The sequence below is a fragment of the Perna viridis genome, chromosome 6 (genome assembly GCF_037379345.1).
Source record: "Perna viridis isolate PV_CMFRI_1.1 ecotype Kerala chromosome 6, ASM3737934v1, whole genome shotgun sequence".
Taxonomy (NCBI): Eukaryota; Metazoa; Mollusca; class Bivalvia; order Mytilida; family Mytilidae; genus Perna; species Perna viridis.
In genome coordinates this window covers 18236725-18264019 of record NC_142450.1, presented here as the reverse complement: position 1 = coordinate 18264019, position 27295 = coordinate 18236725, and the positions used below count along the sequence as shown (strand labels likewise).

At 31.1% G+C, this 27295-nt stretch overlaps 1 protein-coding gene across 3 annotated transcripts in view; it reads right to left on the bottom strand.

Moving 5' to 3' along the window:
• The window catches only part of LOC148613927 (suppressor of lurcher protein 1-like), a 189477-nt gene extending 175809 nt beyond the window's left edge, over positions 1-13668 (bottom strand). Inside the window, exons 1-2 of one of the 3 annotated variants that reach the window (XM_088587632.1) lie at positions 13531-13668; positions 3395-3450 (exon numbers count right to left, since the gene is read on the bottom strand). The gene's annotated coding sequence lies outside the window, so the exon portion shown is untranslated. The remainder of the gene's footprint in view (positions 1-3394; positions 3451-13530) is intronic. The other 2 variants (XM_088587637.1, XM_088587636.1) reach the window with 2 other exon arrangements.
• Positions 13669-27295: the final 13627 nt, after the last annotated feature.

Here is a 27295-nt window from a genome sequence, read left to right as displayed (position 1 = left end):
ATATTCATTCAAAAATATTTGTCTTAGTCTTTAATTACGATGCGACTTGACTGATTTGATAAGGTTTAACTCTTTTTCTTTGGTATTAATTTTTTAATTTTTTTTATAGGATAAGTAAGTGAAAGCTGATGATAAGTGGAGAACTGTATGTGTATTTTCATTAATCACATAAAGCAATTGAAAAAGACAATGTAACTGATAAGCTCCCAGGGTATGTGTATTGTTATTTAGAGAGTCAGTAGATTCTACAGATCTACTGATTCTCTTTATCATCATAGAAGGTTACGGGAGCTAAGGTAACATTTTTGTACACTTTTGTTTATCTTTTCATGAAGGGATTTTTTATTTTCCATCATGGATCTTCATTTGCATATTGGTCATTGATAATTTCATCAATGGCAAATGAAAGTTTTATGTTTGGTTATTATTTGCATATAGCTGCTTCGGTTATTTGGAAAAATGGTTTTACCCAATGACGAATAGTCAACACATCGGCAAATCGTACAATATTTGTTTTCATTATCATGCTTTCGCACCTGTGGAATGGAAAATTGCATTTACAATGTTCTGATGATATCGGTTAACATTTACTAATGCAAGTGTTTTAAATATTGAACAAAAGAAATAAAATGACCTATCAACCAATTTTCGGAACAACAGGGCTCTACGTTATGTACGTGCTTAGTTCATAGTTACTTGAGGAAAAACTACCAATGGGGTCAAAGAAACAAAATACGTAATCAGTAAATTAGTTTGTTTCTCGATGCCCTCGATTCTTTGTCTGGTCTTTGTCCCTGGATTGCATTATTTTCCTTTGATTACCGCTATAACCTTGGTTCTCTTGATTACTCACTGAATCAGAGGTAATTGGAATATAATAATTCCCATCTCGCATGCGAGAGGGAATAAATAAATTGACAGCTAAACACGGGGAACCAGTCGCATAACATGAGTAACAGTCAAGAAAATAACGGCTGCTGATTTGGGAAGTCTTTTGTTTGGCTGAAATGAGGATGAGAATCCGCACTCGGCACAGAAAGGCGGCTTTTAAACTAGGTAAACCCGAACAATAGAAAAGATAAGAAGACAGAAAAAAAAAAGTTCTTTAGAGATGACTATTACTTAAAATAACTTAGACAAACGTAACTATCATGCGTGTGTTTAAAAATATTTTTTGATGAAAAAATTCCGAAACGTGTTACCGAAATATACGGAGTCTACCTAAAATACACGATGCAGCTACACTTCTCGCGCTTTTCACACCTCTCATAAGTCATCCTTTACTGATGCACACATTTAACGAAACTTTACGAAAGGAAAGTCTCCATATGAAGATACCCATCAAAATCAACTTATCCTCAAATATCATAAGAGTAAAATAATAAGACTTTAACGATTTGATGAATATTTCTCTTTGCCCCAAGTCGTCCAATTTAAAGGGAAACTCAACTGAATTAAACGACACCATATAATGATACGCATGAACAAATATGATTTCATTACAAATGTATAATTAGAATTTAACAGTTTTGGTCCACATTTATCGTAAGCATATCTTGTAAATAACATCATGAATTTGAATGAAACTTTACACAAAGTAAAAACAAAAACAAAAAACAAACAAAAAACAAAACAAAACAAAACAGAACAGAACAAAACAAAACAAAACAAAACAAAACAAAACAGTTAAAAAAACAACATCTATTACAGATAATTAAAAAGGAATATGCTATCTGTCTTATCATCCCCTCGCCTACAAAATTGCGAAGTTGGGATATAGTAACGCAACCGTCCGTCCATAATATATTTGTGAACACTCTACAATTGACGTCCTTCAAAAGCTCCATACAGCAGCAGATGTTCGTTTCCTCTCTTCCTAACCGTTGTAGACAGACTTTTCAAAATTATTCGCCATAATCCCAACCAAATGTCGTTTTACAATCGAATAATGATAGACCCTTCCTCTGTCGTCCACCCTGGACTTGACTTTTTATGAACAATTCGGCGGGTGTTTCCATAAAGCAGAGGACGCTTCCCCTACCGGCGCATCTGCTCCATGCTCCCATTTTTTAGAGGAATCTCACTTGCGAGTACACTTTTGTTACTTTGTTTGTAAATGTTAAGTTACGTTATGTTCTTTGTTGTGTTTCATTTGTTTTCCATGTCTAGTCTAAGGTAAACATTTATATCTTCACACCAACACAATTAATCCAAAATTATCAGTTTCGTAAGTCACCTGTTGAATATACTACTTTCACTAGGAGGAATTTCGTTCATGAGATTACCGATTCTCATTGAGCAGTTTTAGTTGAGACTCCTACATTTAGCCAAGTATTTACAATAACAAACGAAAAATAAGTTATCTTTTGTTACTGCTTCATTAATTCATTCTTTTCCTCACTAGCTCAATTTAATTTTCTTTTGTTGACAACTATAGTAACATTTTCATCTTCAATTACATAGCAAGTATGTAACCAACAGAAATCTTGTCTCAATATCGTAAAAGTCAATGTATTAAGTATCGTTTAACTACCATTAAAGCTGAGAGACGGTTAACTTTTAGGGAAAGCTATTACTTGATTTTTTACCTTTGACTATAATATACGAATTGAACATATATCTCGATTCTTTGATTTAAAGGTAATCGGAATATAAAACTTTCTTTAAATTCGAATATAATAAGCGAATAAAAAATATATCGTGACAAATTATTTATACTATTTATAAATTAAGTTACCGCTCATATAGAGTGCAGTTGTATATGATAAAGATTATTTATTTAATAATTTCCCATTGTAGATCGTATTGCTTGTGTTTAGGGTGGAGCGTTAAAATTGAAAAAAAAAATAACAAAGGGGTAAGTGATTGTTTCAAAAGTCAATTCTATTTAGAATCTAGCAAAATGTCGATATGTAAACGAAAACCAGTTGTAAAGTAAAATCAGTAAGAATGCTCTAAACCTTTTTAATTGCCCAAAAATGCTTTCAATGTAAAGACATTAAAAGGTTCTGGAATTTAAGGAGAGAATAAGATCAAAAAGCTTTTAACTTAATGTTCATCAAGTGTGATGTACGTATTTGAAGAGATTGTAAAAAAATCGTATGTTTTTTAAACACGGTATTTGATTTGAGACAATACAACGAAATCAAAATTTATTTACCCGAATTTCACGAATGTGCATGACCCAAAGCACACCTTGAAATAATTAAATAAAAATCTACGGACAGTAGAACAGGGAAGATAAAATACAAAAAAAAAAAAAAAAAAAAAAAAAAAAAAAAAATAAAAATATATATAACTAACTGAGGGAAACAAGTAATTTAGCACTTTATCATAAAAAGTCACAGAAAGTTACAGAAGTAGGAAATGTCTCCAAGGAAATTTTGTTTCTTACCAAATCTGTTTCCTTTATCTTTCTAGAATCAACTTCGTAAACTTCGTATGATATACCTATTGAAAATAAAACAAATACATCTAATAACTTTTAAATATTATCACGGTAAGACCCTCATCAATTTTTATAGGAATTTATTATTATGTTTTATTATTATTAATTTTACTTAATTAGAAACAATATTTCATTTTATCGGTTAGACAAACAAAATTATATATCTGTTTCCTGCTACAATACCTATCTTGTTCTTTGTGTCTACCCTGAACATTGTATAGTCAGTTTGGCTCAAGCACTGTTTAAGTTTAGTCTTTTCCCCATTAACGCAAAATAAAATTGTTTTTTGTTTTTGAAAAATTAAAATAAAACACTTATAACATCTATCATTTTTTGTTGTGCTGGTAGCAAGAAACAAGATTTTTCCCTTATAAGTTAGTTTACTTTTATTTGGATAAATTAGTGATTTGGTTAATGACTGTTCTCTAATGATATATAAATCACAGAGCTTTTGTCATAAATATGCAGAGCCTGTATAAAATATTAATGCTTAGAATGTTTTATGTTAGTAATATTTTCAAAACTGTTATAAAACCATAAAGTTTCTGTAAATTTTCTTACTGAGTGCGGAAACATTATATTAAAGGATAAAGTTCTATATTAAGGGTTTATTTGTGTTTAAGGAGGCAAATTTGAAATTATATATGAATTGGAATGCCTTAAAGGAAATGAGAATTTGCGTTTAAAAATGATTCAATTTCTTTTGTTATGAAGCAAAATATAGAATATTAAATTTTAAATAATTTTCAAATGTGGTTTATCTTACAAGCAGTTTAAATGGAACCATCTGATAGAAATTAATTCAATCGTTCGTTAGCATATGAAGGAAAGTCGTTTTGATCTTTGTTTTGTACTTATCAAACAGTTTGTCGATGAATGTACATGTAAAAAATACATTAAAGCTCGGAAATTATTACTTGTGAAGGAAAAGCTTGGATATGCAACTCTTTGAATTGATATGGACGATAAGCGAAAAAAATCTTTCCGTTAATTTGTTGGCGACATCGATTGCAAGTTCTAGACACTTAACCTAGGTTATGTAACATATGATAGGATGAATCTAAATGCAATCTTCCCTGAAGAATTGAATTGCTTAATTGAATGATCATGTTGTTAAATAATATCAAATACATTCTAACACTCTCGGGACTATTCAGACAACTTTGTAAGGCGTCCTCATTTCGTTGCATCTAACGGAGTTGCATAGATAAGTGATTTATGTCGTGTTGAGCTACATTAAAACAAAACAAACAATTGAATCCATATTGTAAAACATATTTTAGTAAAAAAAATCAAATGAAAGTGAGCCTCTTGAATTGTTGTTGTCATTCAATTTAACTCCTATATTTCACGAAAACTTGATTATTTTACGGCATTGTTGTTCGTGCCTAACATATAGTGTTTTGTTATATGATACATATCAACGAAACAGTTGTCAATGAACAAACAACCAGACTAACAACTTGACCACTACGTACCTAAAGCAAAGTAAGTGGCAAAAGAATCATTTGTCAGCTAAAAGAAAGTGGTCGTTTATTTGCCATTGTTGTTGATATTCCTAAAGATATAAACAAAGGTTGCACGCCTTTAAAGTGGTATTCGCTATAAAAATCAGGCAGTGGATGAAATATGGTATGAAAAAACCCATTATTTTGATAGTGTAATTTGACTATTTGTACTATTTGAATCAAGAAAAAAGAGAATATTTTCAATATCATGTAAATGCATTGAGTTACAATTTTATTGAAATGCATTAAACATGAACATTTCGAGGGGAGATAACTCTTTCAAAAAACCTTATTTTTCTAACATTACATTAAAACATTATTGAGCAAAGCCAGTGATGCAGATATCAAATCAGTTTTTTTTTCAAAGAGAAAACAAAATATCATTAAGTGATATTACATGATCAGGTCGGTGGGGTTTAGACATGCATGTTTCTACTATTTCCAAATTTGGTTGATTCTTACAAATACTGATACTTAAATATATAACTGGTAACAAAATCAATTATCATGTACGAGATGTTAAGAATCATACACTTGAACGCATGCACGATAGGGAAATCTCAAACACTCGAGCGTTAGATTTAATAGTTCTCCATCGAGGTTCTGCTGAGTTAGAGAAAATATTGTATCTTATCAAAGGGTGTCTGAGATTTCCCAATCTTTCAAGACGAAAACTGGTGTTTGATTTTTTTTCTCAATTACAGTTTGTTTTTCGACTTAAGTCTGAAATGACCTACATTTATCAACTGCTTAAGACGCATCAATGTGGTCAGTGATACACCATGACCAAGTTGTAAGGATGGTCAGTGATACACCATGACCAAGTCGTAAGGATGGTCAGTGATACACCATGACCAAGTTGTAAGGATGGGTCATCTCAAAACATAAACACACTGCACTAAATAATTAATCACCGATTATTCTCGATAAAATTATGTTTGAAAGATTTTACAAGCAATTTCTTATGAGATATGCCGATTCCAGTACTTTCTAATCATGTGTTTCATTTTTGTTTACTTGAAAACGCACGTATACGGTCTCAACCCGTGGGTGTGATAAGGAATTATCGCACAGCTTAAATAGGAATTTCTGGTTTCTTCAGTGCAGAAAAGTTCCTCCTATTTATGTCATACTGTGTCACTTTCCATTTTCATGATTCTCCACCCCATTTTACTTTATCCTTTTTCAGACGTCTACCTCTATTATTCGATACATGTATGTCCAAACATACATTTCATCGTATTAATTGATTTGATACAAATGTAGTTTCATCATTTAAGAACTAAATTTAGGAAAATCAACTTAATTCCAATAGCAGGATTAAATCACTGAAAATGCTATTCAGAGAACTAAATGCCCATTTTTGAGCGTGGACAAATTTTAATACTATTCTGTGGCAACGTATTATTGTATTTGTGGCTATTGTGACATTTACATACGGTCGCATAAACGTATTTTTAGTTTCACTGTAATTGATCATGCTATGAAAAAATAAATCAAAAACATAAAATAACTTTAGGAAAACCATAAATTTTACATGCACCCAGAAGTATTGATATAATATTAATTTGTAACTTGTGTCGTGATAGCAATACATTTGGAAGCACGCATTTACGCTGTATAAGCAGGCATTTTGCAGAACAAATTCACGCACTTACGATAAATGGATTCTTTTTGTTCAAATGCCGCGTTTGCTTTAAATGCAATAAATTACATCACAACATCGATTTATAGCCCTACTTTGGTAATAATTCACTTTTATAAATTACAATTTTATTGTTGTTTGCTGTTAAGTTCGATAATGTCTAAAATCAATGTTTATATTTAGATTTTATGTTATTTGAACGAATGCTTACACGTCGTTTTGTCTGGTTACTTTTCTTATTTTCCTAAGTGTAAGTATATTCAGACTCTATCTTACTTTAACATTTCAAATCTTACTTTTTCTAGATACATACGTATGTCCTCAAAAAGAATTAAAGAAGGCACGGGGTTGAGGACGGGCTTTTTCAATATCAAGATAAGTCATTGTTAAATTCCACCTACTTGCATCCAATTGTCATCATCTTGTTTTTTTTTTCGTTTTTTTTCGTTGAATTATTAGATAATTTTTGTATGTAAAAAACCCTGAATTTTAAATACAAGTCAAAATGATATTGCACGTATACGTCGTAGTGTCGATTGTTACTTTATATGACCATATAATTAATTCACACAACTAGATTGTTTAAATTCAACTTTCCTTAATCATAGGTCAGATTCTATGAATCTGAAATATCAGTTTTATTGATAAATCCTTTTCTTTCTGACAACTTTTACAATTCTTGAACAACATTTTTGATATAATATTTGTATACATTGATTGCAGATGTCGAGAACAAATTTACTTGTCTTAAATGATGTTTGCTAAGAACTTGAACTCAAACAGGAACGTGTGTTTAGTGAATCAATATTTCCGTTTATCTTATTTCTTTTTAACAATAATATCAATATTGCAAATTCAACGCGTGTCTCGAAGTACAACTCCTAACATGAAAATAGATAAATTATTTTTTGAATCTTTGCACTAAACGATTGCTGAAAGTCGAGTGGGACATGTATCTAACAAAATGCTAAGTAAAGGAAAATAGCATTTGGTTGACACTAAAAAGGGAATGATTACTGGGATCAAAACAGAGAAATAAAACTACGATACCATTAAATGATTCGTATGTTTAAAAAGAGAGTTAATTGAAAAAGCATGTTGTCGTCAGAAAGTATCAAATTTATTGTCTCAAGGGGTTGTTATTGATTTCTAATGAAAAAAAGATTATAGACGTCTGTTTTCCTTTGAATAAAATGTGTAAAAGTCAATATGAACATATTAATATGAACTTTCTCCAATTAGAAATTAGTCGATGAATAGCGTAACGGTTCTTTAAAACACATGTTTGGGAGAATAAAAGATTCCTGTTTCACAAGTAAACATAATGTAGTCTCCTGTTTTTTTATGATACGGAAATGAATCAGGGATATAGATGCAGCTTTTTAATTTGTCAATTGTTTTAACGTGGTTCTTTTATTTGGGAAAATATGTTAAAGATATAAAAAAATAACTTTACGGAAGTACTTGATAATAGCCTTAAGAGGTGATAAATTATACTGAATTTAACTTTTGACTCGAAATTAAAATTTAGCATTCTTCTTTAATCTTTGAGGTTAGAAATGGATAATAGAGCCACCATATCATTATTGTATAGCACATTAATGCAAACAATTCCGGAATGGGCCATACTCCGGTTTCGGCCGTAACATTAACAATGCAATGTTGTCGTTCCCAATCATCTGAATCGTAATATAGAAAATACAATGAGCACACAATTGAATCAAAACCAAGACACATTTTATTGAACAACCTGCCACAAAACACTCATGGATCTATGCGCGCGCAAATGTTAGGCTATTTCTAGATATGTAACAAAATTTGGTAAAACAAATGCTACATTATCTGAACAGAAGATATCGAGAGATAAAAATACATTAAAAAGTCTTTGGATAAAATAAATACACGTACTAAAACACTTACAAAATAAAATCGGGAGTGACTGAAAGTGCTCAAGTATTTGAACAGAAGGACAAACGAGAACATAGATATAATTCTAAAAAAAATATTGGGATACAATAAAAAAGACACCTACTATAGCACTTACAAATGAACTCGGGAGTGACTTCAAGTGCTCCAGAAAGATGCTCCGTCAGCGTCACCAGCCAAATTACAAGTGAGTTACTCCTGCTAATTTGTTCTATCTTTTTTATGCAAAACAAAATCCCCTGAACCACATGATCACAATTAAGCCGTTTCAAAGCACGAAAGAATCGTCCAATATTCAATTGCAAATTATGATGAAAGAGTTATATATATGCTTATAGTTTGTAATTTAAACTAAAAAAATCTTGTGGATATAATTAAATGTCCTATTGTCCATATTTGTCGATCAATTTGAATTGTCAGAGCTGTGTATTGGCACTAGGAGGAGTTTTCATAAATAATAATCACCTACTTACTTATAATTGGTAAATTTCTACATTTGAGTTGTGTCCCTATTAAAAACAAGGACACAAAACCAATACATATTTATTTATGTACCTATTATAAAACAAGGTGGCGAAACAAAGATCGTTATTGGTTCTAATGCTTGAATGTTGTTTTGAAAAGGGAAAGGCACCTTTAATTAAAATTTTAACTTATTACGGAAGAAGCTGAAGAAAACATATAGGTGTCTTGGTAAACATTATAGCTTTCATTTCCTATATGTGTATATAAATATTTGCACTATTACCAACTTTCCGAGAACATCATATTGCATTTGTACGGCAGATATTTGAGATTATAGAAACAAATAACGGATATGTTGAAGCGCAACAAATATACCAGCGTATGCCCTAAACACAAATCAGTTAATGATCTAGATATCATCAACAAATGTAACACACTTTTAGGTAAGCCCTGAAGGCCCTACAACAAAAGTAATATAAAGCTTTCAGTGTAACAATACTAAAATGTTCGGGATTGTCAAATGACAATCAAAGTTTTGCATTGGTTAATAAATATAGCTATATAATAACATAATATCATGTAGAATATATAACGTAATTAAGGAGGTAGACCTGGGGTAAGGCACGTAACTCTTGAAATCAGGGATATGTGTGTATCATATTCGATTTTACCAAAGCCTATCAAGCGTTCACTTGAAACGGAATGAAATAAATCATAGTTAGTCTGATGCTTAAATGAGATTGATGTAAAATGCTGAATACAAACGTTTCAATAATTTTTAAGAGTTGTATTCCTTACCTTAGGTCTACCACCTTAAACGGAATGTATGAATGATTCTATGCATGTAAAGGTTTTACAACAACATTCGAAATTTTACGGCAATAAAAGTTTCTAACCTTGAATTCCTCATATTAATAAAAAAAAAATTAAACGAATTAAATTTAAAGCATAGGAATAAAAAGGGAGAACTTCGTTCTATACAATAATCGTTTTGTTTCGAATTCCATTTAACCTTCGTTAAAAGGACAGAATTAAAGCATAAAATATTTACGCTTCCAGATTAATGTCAATGTTGTTTCAGTGTTGCCGATATGCATGTTTCTTCCATATTTTTTCAACTGTATTTTGGTCTTATTGTTAGAGAGAGGCAGAAATGTTTGAAAGCTATGACAATGAAATTAAAAGATACATTATATAAAATCCGTATGTTACATAATTCACACAAACACTTCCGACAAATATTCGGATATTCGTCCAGCCCTTTGGCATCAAACAATGTATTTTCATTTAAATAGCGCGACATAACCTACTTAACAGTAAAAGTGATACACTACAAAATAAATACATCATTTCAATTATTAGAACTAAACGATGTACTCATGCAAACGAGGACATTTCGAAGCTGTTTCTTGCCTTTTGGGAAAAAGTTAACAAGTTATTGAAACGCTGGTTATTGGAAAGATCGTATCATTGTCGAACAAATAAATGCTTAAAATTATATATAACGTATTTCCGATAACTCCGCGATAAAGAAAATGAAACACGAATATGGTATTTGTCAAAAATCAATACTCTTAGAGACAGATGGTATAAGATGTATACCCCTTGGATTAGATATGTTTCTTTTCATTAGTGTTTCATGATAACGCTAATAAGATCGCAATGGGATTATTGTAACACTTTCGTTGAACATCCAAAATGATATAAGGACTGTTTAACTTGTCTGATACAAAATGTACAGCTTTTAGTATCGTGTACTTTTTAACGGTCATTCACAAGAACTATCACGCTTGTGTACATTTTCACGTACATGCATAACGCAAACAACTATATTTATACTGGAAGATTGACTTGTGTAAAAATATGTAATTGTCAATCGACCCCGAAAACAAAAAATGAAGAAAATATGCAATTGGAATATTTCTTTTTCCTTTTTTACAAAAACTGATATCATACATATTTGATCTTTTTGACAAAATCAAATGATTATTGCATCTTATATATGTTTTAAATGCTTGAAACACCCGACGAATATTTTGAATGAAATTGGTGTACATAAAACATGTGGCATTCCTTTAACTAATTAAAACTATTTTTTTTTACTAAATCAAAAATACAGTCACTATTTTTTTATTCAGTAACATTCTGTTTTGTATGGAAATTATAAACATATGAATCTAAGGTTTAACAAATTTTGACTTAAATATGCAGGAACTCCAAATTCCTAGTTTAGGGTATTGGCAATAATGTAGTTGAAATTGCTTTTGCAATAATGGTTTTAGAAAGAGAGAGAAACACACACACACACACACACACACACACACACAAAACAAATGGAAAAAATGATTATCTTAACATAATTTTACAACACCACACACAATTGGAAAGACGTGAATGTTAGTTTGCATAGAACTATTTGGCAATTATTATATACGCCTTCATTCACCTGAATTCCAGGATCTGCTATATGATGGTTGTTGTCCTAACACTTTGCTCGGTAGTTATCAATCGAATGTAGAGCTTTAAAAAACACCTTGTTTATCTTTAGTATGAAACAGTTACTCTCATGTGTTAACATTTTAAGGAGTTCCAGTGACTTGTATAATAGTGATAATACAATGGTACCATATTCATTAAATAAGAAGTTACGTCATAAATATTCATTTGGATTGCAAGTAATGTTTCAATTGGTAAAATGTGAGAGAATAATTTAAAAGAAAATTCAACAACAGGGCAACACCAATCTTTCCACACGGAATGATTATCACACTAAAATTTTAGATAAAAAATAATACCTTATACCAAACTTATAAAAAAAACTATAAGCAATGTATCTTGAAAAGTCCGAAAATCATGCAAGATAAGCAAACAAAAAATAAATAAATAGATAAATAAGTTTCTTACTTTACTTTGGTATAATGTATTGGTAAATGCATTGAGTACGAACACGAAACTTTTGTATTGATATTGCTACAATTCATTACAAAACAAACAATTGAAGAAAAAATTATTTTATCTCCTGAATACGAGAATTTACACTACACAGAAAATGTATTTCAATTAAATGAGTTTTACCTATAAGTATCATTCCTTTTTTCATTAAATATGAAAAGTGTGGCGTACCTATTTATAAAACCGAGTTCCTTGCATTCGCCTGATTTTAAAATAATCATACCATTTATTTTACATGTAAAGGCCAAAGCTTCAGACTTTAGCAATTTTTAAATATATTTGCAAAAACTGTAACATAATGTTTTTTGAAGGGATGTCCTTTCTCTGAATAATTTATAGACAGTGCAAGAAGGCACTACTATCTTCCATCGTACCAGATTATAGGTTATCATGTTAAACACCTTTATAATTTTATAACTTAAACTAGATACGTGTTATGTATTGTAAAAACATTTTTCCGGTTTGTTGTTAACTTTTCATTCATTTACAATTGTAAACTGTCTATTTGTTTGTGGTAAAAATCGTTCCGAACCTGGGTGTGGAATTTTATTTTATGTCGCAGCACATTCAATTTACTTATGCAGGATCCTAATGAAGCTACTTGTACTCTGATGTGTTGTACAGTGTATCATGGTAACCTTTATTCAAACAAGCTATTTCAAGAAAGGAAAGTTGCTTAAGACTTCAGGGATCAGATCTAAGTTATACGGTTGACGGCATGCTCTTGGATCGATTTATTGTGGTCATCTCCACTATAGGAACAGTTTCCGCATATATCTCCAAGTGGAGAAAGCATTAAACGATCAACTTAGTGGGATATTAAAATAAACAAACGAAAAAGGGAAAGCGTTTTAAAACAAAATTGTTATTTATCTATATGATTGTTAATTGTTATGCAACAATATGTGTGTATTTTCTTGTTTTTGTGTTTTCTTCTTATTTTTCTTTTTTTTGGTGTTTTATTGACTGTAAAGTATGTTTCTGTAACATATTTAAACTGATGTTGCCCTCGTTTTGCCTGTTACATTTAAGATAAAACCATGCACTATTAATCTGACGATGAAGCGTTTTCTATTTAAAACCAAAGCGTTTTTTATATCTTAGATAATGTTACGAATATCATTGAGGTATCATAATTTGATACTTTGGTTTTAAGAACAGTATGATACGCTTGTTTCATGCAATTGCTAAAATTAGGATATTGGTAATATAATCTTCATTGAAAATCAGACAAAAATTGATAAAAATGACAAAATATCAATTGTCGGAAGCTTTTAGTACACTTATAATTTTATTCTTTTAAATAAGTTCACACTGTTTTATGTAGTTATTGAACTTGAATAAATAAACATTTGTTTTATTTTTCACGACTTTGACATAAACAATTGAGTTATATAAACCCAAAATGTTGCGCAAACTTCAGGCACATTTTCAATTTACGATGCGAGCAATTTGGAAGGTAGTTATTACGCACTGAATTAAAGTGTTAACATTTCGAGTACTGTTCATCTTTGTTCTAAACGTAAAATAGTTTAATATTATTTGTTTTAAGATGGCACCAAAAAGACAATAATAAATATTCTTACCTCAAAATCAATGCTTTATATTCAATTACTTCAGAAGTTGAAACTTTTGTTCACTTAAAAATCCAGTTAACTCCAATCAATCTGCATTTCAGTTCATGTGGAAGGACTGAACCTGCAACAAAAGCATTGCCATTTGTATCATACGTAGAGGTTCCTTATACCACCGTCTTATATAAATTAGGTGCGTCAATTTCTTACCAATACAAGACTGACAATATCTTGTTTGATTAACGACAGAGGAAGTAAAATAATGACACTTGATCACATTAGGAACAAATTAATTGGCTTACAAAGAAGATATGTTTTTATACAAGAGCATATTGGTTTTACAAATTTTCCAATAGTCATTGACTGTATACAAAGCTCTAATACGATTATTTCCAATAAAGAGTTACAATGTGGAACATTTTATTGGAAACAAACCGCTGTTTAGGGATCCGTTTGTCTATGGCTTCTACAATTGAAGAAAAGGATTGATTTAATTTATAATGTTAAAGGATTAGAATATTACGCAAAAGAAATCGTTAATCGTTATTCATGTTTACTGTAGGGAGAAAATTAAAAATAGGAAACAACATATTCATTTTTTTCCCAAGAGACAATACTATTTGAATATTCAGAGGAAAAAAAGAAAATACCTATGACAAAAACACAGCCGATAGACATACCAAGTACATTATTTGATGAGCTAGACATGATCTTTCTTTAATAAATTAAGACTTGAGGTACTGTCCAGTTTACGTTTACAACAATAAAGTTCCTATGACATGGGTGGTACATGGTAATTTTTAACCCACTGATGTTTTTGTTGTTCCAATGTAATATTGATATCATATGTATGTCAGGATGCACAATTATATATATATATTCTGCACGAAAAAAAGAGTTAATCCACTTTTTCGATGAACTTTTTTTCCTATATATTGTACTTCGTTTTGATCAAACCCAGCATTCAACTTTGAGAAACGATGCATTTGTAAAACAAATGAATGCAAATGTTTTGAAAACAAAATTTGTCATGTCCCACTCACTGCCTGTTTTTGCATTTAAAAAAAATAATGGAAATGACAGTACCCACCACACATAACTTAAACCCTGAACAAAACAAGGCGTTAAAACAGTATGCAAAAAATCCGATGTATTTGAATTGTTATAAATAGTGAAATGTGTCTTAGCCCTTGATAAACGGTTAACTTCGTAAACAAGACATCTTTTGAAGGCAATTCGTATCAATTTAAATACGTATTGAATATATGTGTAACAAACACTTGCATTAACTTGACATACATCTTAGTCCAAAAGCTGTTTGATTAAACCATGTTTTAGTATTGACCAAAATCTTTGATTGATGATAGTTAAATGTATCGGACAAATGAATACTATACACAGTGTATACATTCAAAGCGTGGTATCCTTGTACTTATCGAAAGTCATTACCTTTGCTTGATAAACTAAATCCACTAATATATATGTCGGCAGGCGGTATTTAGGGAATCTAAATCAAAGATTTCTGTCTGCAGAATATACATTTGACTTTAGTTTTTACAGATGAGATTTACTGAACATTCATGCTCTGAAAGGAAAAAAACTTTTATTAGTCTTATTCTGAAATATCATAAATGTTCAAACAATCCTTTTGAAACATCTCGATGAGTCAACGGTTTAAGTTGAGTTTTAACATATTTCTTGTAAGTAAGAGTTTTGAACCCTGGAAAAATTACAATATAAGCAGTATAGTAATTGAGCTTGCAATATATTTCAATGATCAATTTTAGGGAGATCCTTTTAAAATCGTAGTGTATAAAACATATCTGCCTGATGACTATCGGAAATTATATACATGAACTTTAATTATTATCATTTTCAGTACTATGTTTGATGATAATAATATCAGAAATTGTAACAACACTCACAATGTGTACTTAGTTCGCACAACAACAAGAGCTTCATTCAGTATGCTTTTCCAATAATGCTATTTTTTGAAAAGCATATCTTTCCCTTCAGCTGTGTCAATGTAGACATGTTCGACAGTATAATTGATGTTTTGCATTTGGCAAGTTAAATTAGTACCTGAGCAAAACAATCAGTTTTTATTCATTTTCGATGTCACAAAACATATGGTGCTATTACATTTGCCCAATGAGATTGCAATGAATTTGATAGTTTTTGAACATCTGGGTTTAGTATCGAAGAATACATGTATGTAGAAATGTTATTTTTTGTTTTACCCCTGTGTTTTTTTTCAGGTTTATTCTAGCAGTTATTATCTCTCTTAAGTGTATATCTAACATCATATCGACAAATCTATAATACACCATGTATCAAGTCAAATTACCCACATATTGTGCCAATACGGTGCACATATATCAGGAATTTCATTAAATCTGACAATTAAGAAATGAGAATCCATATCAGTATATACACTTTATAATTAGACTCATTCATCTCTCCTCCTTTATATAATTGTGACATATACAAATATTCAGAGTTTTATATTGTGTCTATGTTGAAATACGATGTTTGTGATGGCAAATGATATTATGTAATGTGACTACGGTTGTTGTCAAACCAGGAATCATGTTATTGACTGTACTACACGAATCATATCGTTATGCTGGTAGATTACTCTTATTTTGACAACACTTTCTTTTACATTTACGTATCGTTCTTTATCGTTACTAGATATCGGCAAAACAATACGGAAAAAATAATCTACATAAACAATTTAGCGAACAAGAAAAAAATGGCATATAAAACTGAAAAAAAGCGCTCATAAAAAAATAATAATAATAAAAAAAGTAAATAAAAAAAAAACAAAAACAAAAAAATAATTACTAGCAATATGAACTATAAAAACACCGAAAGTGGCATCGTTTGCTCTATGATTAAATAAATTCTTCTCCGCAACCTGCATCCGTCACTTTACCAGTTATTAACATCCGTTAAGATTTTATCTAGTTTGTATTTCCATTCTTCTCTCATATTTCTTTCCCGGAATGAATGTTATGTTTTGTCCTTTCCATAAAAAAAATATTTGTCAATGCAGTTAATAATAGAAGATTGAGATGGATTTAAATATAATAAGAAAAAACATTGGATACTTAACACAAAACATATCTACTAAAATGTTAAAATACTAGGTCAGCTCTATTTGTTACGCAGGTGCAAATTACAGGTCTGAGCAAAAACATCTAAAGAAATATCTATGCGTTAAATGTTTCCTGGTGCACCATGGGAGACCAGCAAGAGAAATATATTGTCATAAAACACTGTACAGCTATATTTATTCCTTTTTCATTTTGTTTTTGACAACTACTATTTGGATAAGCTCTCTGCATTGTACCACCAGAAGTTTATGTTACTGCAGTAGTTTAGTGATTTAATATTCGAATGTATTATTAGATACCCGAGAAGAGCATCATAATAAAGAGTATTATTTTTATTGTTGATAACCACATGACGGCACCACTACTTTATTTATGTTATCAAAGGTAGATGTATAATTACAAATTGATATTTCATTGTTTATGGTTACTTTATAGCGAAGCAGTCTGAGCTCTACGGTTATTACGTATACTTTCTGATTTTTTCTTAATGTTCCCCAATATACTAACGAAAATAAGTAATGTCCCGGAAGTAACAAAAAGTGACTGTCCTCACGGAGAACATCCATCATTTCCTTCAATCAAATAACTACAAAAATATAGATTAAGATTACGTTAAAGTTAAAATAAGTTTATATCTTCTGATAGTTTTCAAGTCTTTTTTTTACTTATTTAAAGGAGTGAATGTTATGTTTTTAAATACTTCGGGGAACACGCGGATATACTTACTTGTATCTCGCTGTCTCACTGTTGCTTTTGTTAAGAACCTAACCCGTTATGAAAAAAAATATAACTCCGATTGTATTATCCAAATCGAAGCATAGCTTTTCTAAGATAGGAAAGCCAATCTCTTTCTTGTTTGCAGCCGTCTGAATTTTGTTTACGTCACATGATATGTGTGAAATATTCCCACCATCCGTGGAGAAGTGTAAAATTTCCGGTATCTGTACAAATTGATCTGACCGCCAAAAACTGCAAAGGATGTTACTAAAGACGCCTTTAATAAAAATTATACAGTTTGGTGCAATGCTACATAGTTATCGACAATTTAAAAAGCGAAGGGAAAAGGGGGATGGGGTTGGAATTTTGGAAAAGAAAAAAGTTTATTTCATAGTCACTTGTTCCAAGCAGGTAGAAATATTTAACTCCACGTGACTTTGGACTTTAGAAATAACTCTCCTGTGTCACTGGTTTCCCGGCTTCTCCTTGCTCATTCACTGAACAAAATTTTCCCAATTATATTGACAAAGCAGATTTTCAAATAAAAATATTGATTTCGTTTGCTGTTGAATTTGAAATAGAAATATTGCACTTGCGAAACAAAATTGTCACCAACCCCACACGTTTTTTTGTAATGTGACTTGTAACCTTCAATCATCAGGTGATGCAGTAGTTTATGTACGACATGAAGATATACTATAATACTTATTATACTTGAAATCCGTTTTGGATGTGTTGTGCATCGGATGTTTTAGTTTGATTCAGCAGTCATAATACACTAATGAGGAGATTATTCTTGTAAATCAGACAAGGGTTCTAATTAAGTGTATGAACTAAAAATGTTCGTAATGATCAGAAATTCATTTTATTATTCGTTTGATGTTTTCATAAAATAATAAATGTAACAAGGCTATCAATTGAAAATGCAATATATGCAAACATATAATTGTTAACAATATTTCATGACCTTTTGTATTGAGTAAATTTCTTATATAAAAACTAATAGGTTATGCATGACATTGTCAAAGCTACGCAGATTATATCATACTGTGCTAAACTCCTACGAATAAGCTGTTTGAACATAGATACATATAGTTATAACAAGACTTAAGTAGCACTCCAGATAAGAATCATGCAAAATATGATTCATGGGTAAAAAAACCTACATATCGTTATTTTTGATATTGTGTTTTAATTGCCATAGTAAACAAAAAAATAATATAAGTTTTTTTTTATATAACATGTGTTCATAAGAGGTAAACATTATATAGAATGCATTGTATATTTAAAAAGTAAGGGAGATAACTCTGTAAATGACACTCAAATACAATATACTCCATTGGATTTTCAATGTTGATTAACTGCTAGGAGCAGGCAGCTTCGAATGAATAGTTACACATTTCATAATATAGACACATAAGACAACTTAGTAACAAAAATAAAAATTTGTAGCCTTTTTTGAGGTGTATCACATTTTTTCAGATGATTCTTACAAAAACAGCTACTTAAGTCATCACTTCAAAAGTTTTACGATCGAAACAATTACCTCCTTGATGTTTATGATATGGCCAACTCCAACTTTTATACAGATATGTTCTCAATGTGATAGTTTCCATCCTTCGTTCGAACTTGGCTGTGCTGAACATTAACAAAGGACATGGTGTTTACCCTTTCATTGTCGTTGATTCAAAATGTAATTATTTTACGTATACGGAGGGCCACTCTTTCGTTTGTTTAGTGTAATATGTTTATGTTTATTTGTGTTTTAATGAGGTTTTGACCAGTCTTTGTTTCCTGATTTCGAATACTTGATTCATAATTTAAAGACGAGCTCTTTGCTTTTATTTTACCGTTGTATTGTACACACATATAAATATAGAGTCAATACTAGTCCTACTTGCCACAAATCCCCAGTTCCCCATGCACAATTCCCAATTTCCCCACCCCATGCCCCATTCCTCATAGTCCCATGCTCTTTTTGTCCCCTGTCCCACTCCTAATAGCCCCATACCTCATTGTCCGTTACCCCAGTTCATCGCTTTATTTCCTATTGTCCATTGCATATGCCCATTCCAAAAAGATATTTTATCATGAACATGTACATGTAATGCATTATCGATGGTAGAATCTCGCAGCCAGGTTCGCGAATTACCTAAATCACGCAATACTTGCACTGTGTATTATCGCCACTCCGAGCTGCATGGGAAATAATAATGGAAACTATCCTTAAAACGATAGCTATATGTATAAATTGTGAACGAATTCAATTTTTAAAATGATTCTAAATAACGTATTTGTGGATATTTCTTGCTTTATATCAGATTTAAAAGGGGGAAACACTAATTTTCAAGTATATGTTTTCAGTCCCAATTCTAAAAAATAACATATTTATGCAAATTGTATATGTACAAACCTTTTTAATTTCAATGATGTTCTGATTTCATCGTTTAACATGTCATCATTGTCAACATAAGCATCATATGTGTGTCTGCGATACATTTATTTCAGTTCAATTTCTCAAAATTGACATATTTTTTGCAAATTGTATTGATTTCAATAATGATCCAAAAGTATTGTTCGAAATATTAAAAAATGGCAATAGTAGTATCCTGTTGGTGGTTGCAACACTAATATTTCAGCCTAAAATCTTCAATATGACATGATTGTTCGAAAAGACTCATCAATCTAAAGCTATTGTAAAATGTGTTAAATTGTCAATGTAAGTATTATGTTGAATGTTGTGATACATATATATTCCAGACCAAATTCTTAAAAATTATAGAATTTTGCAAATTGAATGAGAGCAAACACTTTAAATTTCATTGATTATACGAAAGTATTGTTGAAATTGTTAAAATGAGCAATATATGTATGGCTGTAGCAAATATATTTAGTCCAATTTCTCAAAAATGACATATTTCTGCAAATTGTGTGAGTTTTAATTTCAATAATGGTTCAACATTATTGTTAAAAATATCAAAATGGCAATATTAGTATCTTATTGGAGGTTGCAACACTGACATTTTAACAAATAACAAATGACAAATAATTCTGTCAATTGAAAGGGAACCAAAACTTGCAACTTTAAAAAAAGTTCCTATTATTATTGCCCATTTTGGTAAATATGTTAATTCTAAAATCATGCGAGTGTCTGTGACACAAAGAAACCCCTACCTCAATCTTCCATTCATAGTCCCCATACTTCATGCCCTATCCCAATACAATATGCCCCAGTGTCCTATCCCTCATTGCCCATTGCTCAATCCCAAATATATTACATGTACTGTATCTCCTTTGATTAACTGACTATAACCATCAGAGGTTAATTGCTGTTAAATGATTATAAAACCGTGAAAAGTGTCAAAAGCATCTCAATAGAAGCACTAACTATCTATGTTAATATAACAGAAGCAGCAATCTCAATTATTATACAATAATAATTTGTTTTCATTAATTCCTTTTGATTGAACATATTTTAAGATATTTGTCGATCCTGATTATGTATTCGATAGTACGTGCATATAGTATTACATGTCAGTGGTATCGTTATAAACATTATAGTATCAAGCGGTTGTGGCAGCCATCACGGGAATACTCCAGAATTTAAAATGCAACTTTTGTTTGATTTTCACGATTTGTGTTTATTGGTTTTGGTTGTTATGTTTTGCATTGTTTTAATGTACCGGGTTAAGTGACTTAACGTTAGGTACATTAGACCGGTACCTAGAATTTATAACAGCATAGACAATTATATTTTGGGCCTGAATTATCATCTTCAACAGTATTTTTCCATGGCCAAATTATTTTCTGTTGCTTCAGATGGATGAATACTTTTTAATCATTGATTTGCATTCACGTACTGTTAACGTACAAATCTTAGCTATTTTTGCGGTGGACAGAAAAGCACGAAAAAAAAGTTACGCTTATCCCTTTTTTTTAATCCGCGACAATTGATAACCGTGAATATGCGCGATTGAGAGAATCCGCGAATAAAAAGCATCCGCAAATATTGATACGTTTACGGTATTAATTAATGTTGAAAGAAAATATTGGTAATTATCTTGTTCTTTAAATGAAATTATAGATTCGAAAAATACAACAAACCAGTACTCTATTTATCTGCCGTATTAATGTAGCGTCATGACAACCGTGTTTTCGTATTCAGTAACTGAGAACCGCACTAGTTTTAGAGATCATCCTTTTTCGTCGGTAATTAGATATGAATCAAATTATACCCTTTCCAAACCCGCCAACAGTACGACGGTGCCCAAATGTTTACGAAAAGTATATTATAAGTCTTATACATGATCCTTGCAAATGACGAACATTTCGTCCCGAAGACGTTTCGGACCATGAAAAGCAGTTTGAAATAAATTATGTTTCAATAGAGCGTTTCAGATTGCCCCTGCTTCATATTGAGAACCCTATTTATACGAATACTAAAATGCAACATTTGTGCGGAAAGGTTTTGTTATTTTTTTTTAATATTCACGACAGCAAGCTCAGATCCAATAGTTATTGAACAAATTTTCCCAAATATATATTGCTATTTCTTCATAAATACCACATTTTATGAATGACACAATCCATAATATAAGTGATGTAAAAAAGTTAACATGTAAACTTTAATGAATTTGTGGAAAATATTGTTGAAACACTAAAAACGAAATAGAAATAGGAGTTATTGCATATAACATGTCAACATGCAAGTAGCTGGATATGTTTACATGCTCAGTTGTGGATCGTTACGTTGTATCCATGCGAGCCATAAAAACTGATTTTTTTATATAAGTGTATAAGTTTTCCTTTTCTCTTTCGACTATCCTGGAGTTGACTTATTATGAGGAACTCGACGGGTGTTTCTAGAAAAGCAGAAGGCGCTAACCCTACCGGTGCACCTGGTCCATGCTCCCAGATTTTTTTAGTGGAGCTACTCATATAATTTTGTCACTTAGTATGTATAATTGTGGTTATTTATGTTCATGTTGTGTTTGTTTTTCATGGCTGTTTTTGTCTCTCGAATACATTTTTGTTTATTTCTACTAGAATCTGGCTCCATTGATTACTCTTTCAAAGCATTTGTCTACGATATGAACCAAAACTCGATATTTTGTTCTTATTTGCAAATACATTTGCAAGTAACGAAATGAACAACAGCTTCAACAAAAATAATACTCTGTATGCCGTTCGCCTATTACATGCTGTACAAGTTACCATATGATATTCTCAGGATATTACATGTCAGTATCATGCTTGAGATAAGCCTAATGTATTTCTGCTTACTTAGAATTTGATTTTAACACGCTGTAGTATGACTTTTTACAGCTAAACAGCCCTTCAAGATGGCATTACATTTCCACTTTACGTAATGAAAGGAATCTGACACATCAAAAGTAGATTTACAAGAGCTAATTGTCAATGCCAATTCTACGTCGCAACTTCAATTTCAACAAGTGAATTAATTGTAATAATACTTTATCATAGTATTGCGTGAACGAGGCTTATAATTGTTTTGTACTTCTGCGAGGGATAAGTTTAAGGCGATTATTTAATAGATGAAAGTAAATTTAATGTCCTTCAAAGAGCATTCTATTTAATGCAATGACACTTGGATTAGTTAGTATTGTCAATTTCTGTCTAAAAACACTTTTGATATTAAAGGTCATCTTTCCAGTATATGAAATATTTGGAAGGTGACACAATTATTTTTCCAAAATTATTCAAAGTCAAGTATCACAGTTTCATCAATGAAATCGGCAGAGACATTCAATACCAATATTTCTGTGCGTTAAGTGTACATAAGCCTTTGTTACATTTGCTACAGGATTCTGGATAGCTTTATTTTATTTCCCTCGTCAATGTTTTAACAATGCATGAATTTACTGAATTCCTGAATAGTACAAATCAGAATCTGGTTGATTGGTGAGATGATCTTTAATCCTTAAATGCATATAATTTTGACATACAATCAATCAATAAATCGATCGAATAAATAGTCAATCATTTTATATGTTATCTCAGTTTATTGATATTGTTTGGAATTTTACAATTTCCGTATCATATACATAACAAAACAACAATCTAATTTACACATAACTTTCATACTGAAGGCGATCAGCTGCTATGAGGAAATGAATTCTATATATAAGAATTATTTTAAAATCGTCAGTTAAACAGAAAATTAAGAAAACCAACAATATTTCAAGTAACAGTTTTCGTACAAATTTGGAAAGAACATTGTTTTTAAATATTGCATGTCTTTTCTTTCCTCTTTCAACTATAGTTTGAAATAACACTTAAACCGAGCTTTCTCTTGAAATGATTTTGTCGCGACGTATTCATCGGCCGGTGAACAAATTACAATCACCGAGATTGTTGTCTTGTTCTGCATTTGTCTAACACAGACAGATTATGTGTATATCAAATCATTTGTTCTTAATCAAGTGTGTTGGTATGTTGATTAACATTTAATGAAGCAAGAGAAACAATGTCAGAAAATAAGGATTGTTTTATATATGTGATGATTTTTGCCAATTTGTGAATTATTATCTGATGTATCGTTATTTTGATTTATTGACCTAGATCGAACATTTTTTTCTGCGGAAGAACATATTTGGATATGGTATATATGTAACAATATGTATAAACTAGATTCAGTGAAATTATGTTGTTGTGGTAGGTCATACATGCACTTAATGCACATACATTTTTTTCCATCTCAGCAAACAAGTCGTCATATTAACTTTCTTATATTTACGTTCCGTTATTTTCGGAAAATTAGTGAGTTTAAGTTTTGAAAATCTTTCATATTGCTTAAATCTGGATTTAAATCACGACCCTCCTCTCGAATTGAGCACGTTCCCAAATTTTCAATGAGGAATTTCAGAACACATATCAATCATAAAGTACATGCACACTCGAACAGCACATTTCTATATAGTCAGTCTAAATAAAGCATAATCTAATATAAAAAAGGTCGGTTAACTAAATGAACAGCAAGGACAAAGAAGCAGTTCTATTCATTTTGCAAGACACACAGCAAAATACCACCTTTCCTTCCCCCGAAGTGTATGTCTGTTGACCAAGAAAGTAATGAATTTTTAACATTCTGGAAATGTAATTTACTGTATGTGTGTTTTCGGAAATTGGACATTTTGGAGGTTTTCTTAAAAACATGCACGTTTAAAGTTTGGAGTGTTTTATTTTTGCATATTTATAAGAGCGAAAAAAATCCGTTTATTTCTAATGATACCGGTATCAAGCATATTATGTGGAAACAATAATAATAAATACCATTTTTAATACCGAAAAGATCACTTTACCTAAGCAAAGAGTAATCAAGGAAACCAAGGTTATAGCGGTAATCAAAAGAATGCAATCCAGGGACAAGACCAGACATGGAAAACAGATATACACAACAAAGATCACACAGTAACTAAAATCATGCATACAAAGTAACAAAAGCAAATGAGCAACTCGGACTCCACTAAAGACTGGGAGCATGGACCAGATGCACCGATAGGGTAAGCGTCCTCTGCTTTTCTAGAAACACCCGCCGAGTTGCTCATAAAAAGTCAAGTCCGAGGTAGACAAACGAGGAAAGGAAAACTATGACCCGTTGAATAAATCAGTTTTCATGGTGCAGTTGGATACACCATAACGATCCACGAGTTCATGATGAGGACCATAGAACTTTTGTAGTGATGACTTCAATCTTGTAGCAACATAGCCGTGTTCCAGAAGCCTATTTATTAGAGTTCTAGTGCGATACAAAAAGTCTGCTTAGTGTCGGCAAGCTCTGGTATAACGTATGAGTTGTGATATGAACACTCCATACACAGATGCTGAAGGGATGTTGCCACAGATGAAAGGAAAGTTGACAATTCTGAATGAAAAGTCATCACGTTTGTCGTAAAGTTAATATTTTTCCTTAACATCGATTTCTAAATGTAGGTCAAGATAAGAGGCTAACTTCACAGTGTCTGTAGTATCCTTTACCGCAAGTTCTTTTGGGTAGATGCGGTGTATGAAATCCCCGAAATCAGGATTGTTTAAAGATAATACGTCATCTATATAGCGGAAACTGAGATTGAAGGATCTAGCCAAACGATATTCTTTCTTTCGGATCAGATCAGCTATAAAATCAGCCCCATAAGAGTGAAGGAATAGATCAGCAAGTAACGCAGTTGTTTGATCATCGTTTTAGTAGCTCAATAATGATTGTACACCAAAATATATTGGCAGTATAAATTCACGCATACATTATATTTTGGCGTGTTTAATTATTGCACTATTAAAGGATGCGCCATATAAACTAATGTATAAGTACATGCAACTTATCCCGATTTACGACCGTGAATTGGTGAAATTATAGAGTCGGATTATTTTGGAGGTTTTAAGCCAAATTATGCATTTATTGTTGTGCAATGTAGGTGTATTAAGAAAATACAGCTTTTGTTTTGTTTTTTAGTTTGTAAGAAGCGCCAAATAAACAAACAATAAAACAACTTCCAAAATGTCCCAGTTTACGAAGATGTATAGGATATTGTTTTATATCGTTAGTATCATTCGTCTAGGAAATAGTTGGACATATATCAGATAAATGACAAGTTGCCACAAATCTTATCGTCATAACTCACATACTAAGAAGATCTTGCATCTCAATTTCTTTCCGATAAAGAGAAACTAACCCAAATACGTTATTTGCCAAAAATCAATTGCCCTAGAGACACAGGTCTGAAAAAAGTATACCCGTCGGATTTGATGTGTTTCTTTTCATTAGTGTACGATTGCTGGCTTTAATGAGGTCCCTGGAGAATAAACAGACACTAACTCTGCAGCCTTGTTCAATTAACTGACAAAAAGGCTTAGTTGTGGTGTTAAGTAACATCCTAATAGAATGCATTCTGATGTTTGTACAATTATAAAAGCAAAACGAATATTCCGGTATAAACAATTGTGCACTTGAATTATTTGTTTTTTTTATAAAAATATAATTGGTTATGAAAGATAGAATTGAAATATATTTTAACCACATCACCACAATATGCAAAAAGGGTTAAAATATTTTTTGTACAAGGCAATTTCAGAACTTAACATAGCTGACAACATGATGAATGATTTATGAAAGTAAACGTTCAAACGTTTTTTTACAAGATAGTATTTTCTAAGAAATTCTGATGTAATATTTTGGCTATCAAAAGCTGTAAAACGATCATTTAAAACTTGATTTTAAAGTAAAATTTTGAATTCAGAACAGACTGATGCTATACAAACATGTTTCGGAATGGTTTCCAACAATAAATCATTTTTCATGGTGCAGATGGATACACCATAACGAGTTCATGGTGACGACCATAAAACTTCTGTAGTGATGACTTCAATCTTGTAGCGACATATCCCTGTTCCAGAAGCTTATTTTTTAGAGTTCTAGCGCGGTACAAAAAAAAAAAAATAAAAAAATAAATGGGTACCATTTAATACTTAACTGTCGATGCATGTTGATGTTTTACAGCTAAGTTGACGATCTTATGATTTCTTCTAAAGATTATCAACAAATGGTTGTTTCAAACTTTGCCAATCACAATGCAAAAGTTTTCCTTTCAACATGACTCAATTATAGAGGATCGCAATGTTCAATGCTTACTCTGCAAAAACGTTTTCGTGAAGAAAAAAACTAAAAAGCAAATTCACATTAGTTTACCATCAGATATAATTATTTGATTTAATTCCATTAATTAAATTAGCTTTCTGTACGCAGGGAACTCGATATTTATTCAAAAGTAAAACCGCATGCTTCAATTACACGCAACAGCGTTTACAGCAGCTTTTCATTTATATTGTCTTGCCACAAGCTATATTTTACCCCTAATATGTGTCAATAGAAACATGATTTTCTACCATGTAATCGATAAAGAAGGTCTTACAGGAACAAATTTTAA